This window comes from Pseudophryne corroboree, chromosome 8 (assembly GCF_028390025.1).
Source record: "Pseudophryne corroboree isolate aPseCor3 chromosome 8, aPseCor3.hap2, whole genome shotgun sequence".
Lineage (NCBI taxonomy): Eukaryota > Metazoa > Chordata > Amphibia > Anura > Myobatrachidae > Pseudophryne > Pseudophryne corroboree.
The window spans coordinates 382,599,452-382,605,039 of NC_086451.1; positions in this window are offsets into that span (position 1 = coordinate 382,599,452).

Sequence of the window (5,588 nt, forward strand, 5' to 3'; positions counted from 1 at the left end):
CTCCACAAAGTACACAGGGAGCTGAGATGGTGGATTCCAGTGGGGACGAATTGATAATCTGTGAGGAGGGGGATGTACATGGTGATATATCGGAGGGTGATGATGAGGTGGACATCTTGCCTCTGTAGAGCCAGTTTGTGCAAGGAGAGATTAATTGCTTCTTTTTTGGGGGGGGTCCAAACCAACCCGTCATATCAGTCACAGTCGTGTGGCAGACCCTGTCACTGAAATGATGGGTTGGTTAAAGTGTGCATGTCCTGTTTTGTTTATACAACATAAGGGTGGGTGGGAGGGCCCAAGGACAATTCCATCTTGCACCTCTTTTTTCTTTTCTTTTTCTTTGCATCATGTGCTGATTGGGGAGGGTTTTTTGGAAGGGACATCCTGCGTGACACTGCAGTGCCACTCCTAAATGGGCCCGGTGTTTGTGTCGGCCACTAGGGTCGCTAATCTTACTCACACAGTCAGCTACCTCATTGCGCCTCTTTTTTTCTTTGCGTCATGTGCTGTTTGGGGAGGGTTTTTTGGAAGGGACATCCTGCGTGACACTGCAGTGCCACTCCTAGATGGGCCCGGTGTTTGTGTCGGCCACTAGGGTCGCTAATCTTACTCACACAGCTACCTCATTGCGCCTCTTTTTTTCTTTGCGTCATGTGCTGTTTGGGGAGGGTTTTTTGGAAGGGACATCCTGCGTGACACTGCAGTGCCACTCCTAGATGGGCCCGGTGTTTGTGTCGGCCACTAGGGTCGCTAATCTTACTCACACAGCTACCTCATTGCGCCTCTTTTTTTCTTTGCGTCATGTGCTGTTTGGGGAGGGTTTTTTGGAAGGGCCATCCTGCGTGACACTGCAGTGCCACTCCTAGATGGGCCCGGTGTTTGTGTCGGCCACTAGGGTCGCTAATCTTACTCACACAGCTACCTCATTGCGCCTCTTTTTTTCTTTGCGTCATGTGCTGTTTGGGGAGGGTTTTTTGGAAGGGACATCCTGCGTGACACTGCAGTGCCACTCCTAGATGGGCCCGGTGTTTGTGTCGGCCACTAGGGTCGCTTATCTTACTCACACAGCGACCTCGGTGCAAATTTTAGGACTAAAAATAATATTGTGAGGTGTGAGGTATTCAGAATAGACTGAAAATGAGTGTAAATTATGGTTTTTGAGGTTAATAATACTTTGGGATCAAAATGACCCCCAAATTCTATGATTTAAGCTGTTTTTTAGTGTTTTTTGAAAAAAACACCCGAATCCAAAACACACCCGAATCCGACAAAAAAAATTCGGTGAGGTTTTGCCAAAACGCGTTCGAACCCAAAACACGGCCGCGGAACCGAACCCAAAACCAAAACACAAAACCCGAAAAATTTCAGGCGCTCATCTCTAGTATTTTGGTAGGGTTCTGGCGGGTATATCTTACTTTCTGCAGCTTCGGCGGGAGGAGTCCTTTTTCCTTCGGAGGGTGTTGAAAAGATAAGCTCGGGCGATCCCGCCCCGGCCAGAAAATCGCCGGCCGATCACTGGGTCTTTGCTGAGGCGAATTTGGGGATCCCTACGGAGTATTTGCTCTTCGGGGTACGAGGTTCGCCTCTTCATGACGGCCTTTACGATGGCCTTTCACGGTGCGTTCAGGGTGGGTGAGCTGGTGTCCTTTCTCAGACTTCTGCCGCGCCCATGCTGGCGGCCCACGTCGTCGTTATACGCCCCGACGGTTTGTGGTGTAGGATTCAGCGCTCCAAGACTGACGTAGTCGGCAGGAGGCAGTGGGTTCCAATGGGTCGGGCTCGTGTGCGGGGCATTTGAACAGTTATCGCGGCCCAGTCTTATTCGTCCGTACGGCCTCCAACGCCTACCGAGTGGCTCGTCCATAGTGACGGTTCCCCGTTGACCAGATATCAATTCCGGTCGGTTTTGGGGCATTGTATTTTATACCTGGGTCTATCTCCAGCCGACTATGGGACTCACTCTTTCCGCATCGGCGCTGCTTCAGCAGCCGCTGCGGCGGGTTGGTCCGAAGTCGAAGTCCGGGCACTGGGTAGGTGGAGGTCTGGTGCAGTCAGGCGCTATATCAGGCCTTTTCCTCCCAGTGCGCCCATTTGAGGATTAGCTGCTCGTCGCAGTTAGCTGCTCGTTGCGTTGGTTTTAATTGCGGCTTTTGCCGGCTGACGGAGTTTTGCGTTTTTGGCTCATCAAATTGGGCGACACCCCCCCCCCCCCCCCGTTAGGGATGCAGATTATGTTATCCATTTTCTCATACTACCTATATTTAGTTTATTAACCTCGTCACACCCTTCTTTTGCAGGACTGCGGTTGGATCCGCACTTTACATGGTTTGTCGGCCATTCCTACGTATACTGGCTGTCAGTGTCGGCTCTGGCTTGCGACACAATCGGGTTTCCGGCTGTGCGCTGGTTCGGGCGTAGAGGCCTCCGCTGGGACGGCCTGCGAGATTGGCTGAGGTCGGCAGTCGGCCGATTCAGGTATCCGCTTTTTCTGGTCTTGCATCTGGGTGGCAATGATCTGGTACGCCGCACTGGGCTCAACATTCGCCTCGAGATCAGATGTCAGCTGTTGGAGCTTATGGCAGACTGGCCATTTTGCCTAATCCTCTGGTCAGACATCGTCCCTCGGAGGTCTTGGCGCGGAGCCTTTAACCCCGGGGCGATTGACCTGGTTCGGAGGCGGGTCAATTCGGTGGTCGGTCGTGCTGTCCTCCAGCATGGCGGGCTGGTCGTGACGCACGGTAGAATTTCCTTCCGTGATCCGATGCAGTACTGGTCTGACAGGGTGCAATTGTCGCCGGCGGGTATGCTGATCTTCTTGGAGGACATTATTCGGGTCCTTAGGTCTCTTTAGATAGGTTTCTGCTTTGTTTAGTCGAGTTCGGTTAGGTCTCTTTAGATAGTGTTCTGCTTTGTTTAGTTGAGTTGGGTTAGGTCTCTTTCGATAGTATTCTGCTTTGTTTAGTTGAGTTGGGTTTTGAGTTCGGTGGCGGTGGCAGGTTGGTAACCTGGCAGTTGGCCGGTTTCTGAACGGTTATTTTAGTTTAACTTAGGAGTTCAAAGTCAGTAAGTTCGGGTGTACTTTTAGGTACATTTTATAGTTTTATAATTAATTTAGGGGCATCACTGTACCAGGTGGGTCCATATGATAGATATAAACATATGTGGAGGTCGGGGCCGGTGGCCCAATTTTTACCCCGTAGGGGCAGAGTGTACCTCCGTCCCTACAACTGTTGGTGGGCAGGGGTAGTGTCAGAAGGTCGACCCCTGTCCTTGGAGTTTTGATTTCCGATGTCTGGGATGGAGGCAGGAGGCCGATCTCGGAACATCTGGGGCAGAAGTCTCCCTCGCGCATATGTTTTTTATTGCTTATTTTTCTGTATTATAATGTTGATCACCCATGTTACGTTTTTATCATGTTTAACCGTTCTTCTCCCCGCCACCTTAGTTAGAGAGGGAAGTCTGCATTTTAGTTTAGTATTAATAGGCCTTCCTCTCAGTCAGAAAATAAAAGCTGACCCCTTTCACGCCAATTACAGTTGTTGTGTCTTTAATAATATGTGTGCTTGAGTGGTGCGCGGATGCATCTGACGTGTGAAGTTTAATGTGTATACAGTTTGGTGGCTTGGCAGAGCTATTTACATACCAGAAGAGATGTAATTTGTGACGACACAGCCAACACGTTGTGTCGCACAGTAGTAAAATACACGCGGTTACTTTCCTAGCCCTGGTCCTACCCATGGACTCCACTAATTAGTGATATGTATTTAGTTATATGATAAGCAATATTGTATTGTATTGTGTTATATTGTACAGTTATATTTTATCTGTTATATTTGTGTATGTGTAGTTATTAATAGGAATAATTCTCTGCCAGAAGATTTCACAGACAAATAGCAGCTGCAATCCCTGGTCTGCTACAAAGGGGTTAAATCTGGTGGTGACTGGACACTATCCAGAAAATGAAAGGGGGGGCACCATGATAGGGGAACAGTAATAGTTATATTTACATGCACCTAAGGCACGCGTGCTCCCAGATAAGGGGTGTGGTATCACAGGGGGTGTGGCCTCACAGAATACGCCATCAGGTAATGATTGGCTGTAGGAGCGCATCCTGGTTTATTGCCAATGGTTAACCCTGATGAAAAGGCTAATTGGGCCTTGAAATATTGGTCACCTGTTCCATTAGTTATGGGAGCCTGGAAGGCCCCAGCCTCCCCATTGGTTACCACACGGACTTGCTGTTAGAGTCGCGGCGGGTCATAGTGCCTGGCTCTTGTATCAAATCTGACTGACGGAAATAGCAGTAGTGCTGCTGCTGTTCTCCTTTTGAAAAAAAAAAAGTCAGAAATGACAGGGGGGGCACAGGCCCGAGTGCCCCCCCCCCCCCCCCCCCCCCTGGATCCGCCTATGACACTATCTGATATTTGGAGGAAGGCTAACTTATTTAGCATCTATTGTTCTCTAGTAGGCATGTGCAGACATGTTACAGGACAACAGCAGGTTTTAACCTTCAATGAACCTGGCCTTTCTCCCTGCCATCTCCACCCCTTACTCTGCAGCTCCAATAAGCAGAGAGCACCACACCTTGGACAGCCCTGGAAGGCAGGTCTACACCTGGAGGAGTTTGTGGGACTTTTGAAAGAGGAGAGAGATCTGCAGAGAAGGTCAGAGAGTGGATGTACTTCTGAAGTGCAGGAGCTGACTAGACATTGCGGTGCCGTCAGTGGTGAGAATCCGTGGTGAAGGGCGCTGTGTGAGCTGGTATCGCAGGCCAGGAAACACATAAATACTGCCGGCATGTAACATCAGGAGATCGCAGGCATCTATAATCCTATACTACTGTGGGGACTTGGTAAGTAAGATACAATCTTGGCTTACAATTGTTAATGTTGTTGTGTACTGTGTGTGCACAGATGGGTCCACGGTTATGTTGACTAGTTTTCTACGCCTAGGCACAACATGATTTATTAGCATAAACTCTTCCTCTATTGTTCTCAGCTGCATTACAATACAGAGAACAATACAGCAGGGGATTAAGTCATTACAGCAGGGGGTTAAGTACGACTGGCTAGTCTCAGTTAATCCTATTAAAGGTCAAGATAAACGTGGACCCATCTGTATATTTACAATAAAGGGCATTTGCCGTTTTACTAAACTGTTTACCTGAGTGATCAGAGAATCCATATCCTCACAAATGGTGGCAGCAGTGAGATCACTCATTCCCGCTTTACCCTCGGTAAGGTTGTGAGAGGTGTCGGCGGTGTACACCTAAGAGCCTTGTAAACAGTTTGGCACACAGTAGCCAGGTATCTTGCTGAAAAGTTGTTGCAAGACACTGCAAGAGATGGAACAGTACTTTTGGAATGTTAGCAGTATGGAGGCAAAAACAGAAGTGTACAAAAACCTCAACAAGAGATTCCTGCATAAGGTCTGCCGAGCGCAAGGTATTCAGGTGACCGCAACAGATGTAAAGGAATCCCTAATTGCGAAATTGGTTCTACAGGATCAAGAACACCCTTGTGATGAGGAGGAGGACTCTGAGGAGTCAGACAACGAGGAACAAGTGACGGAATGGTTGAGACCTGCAG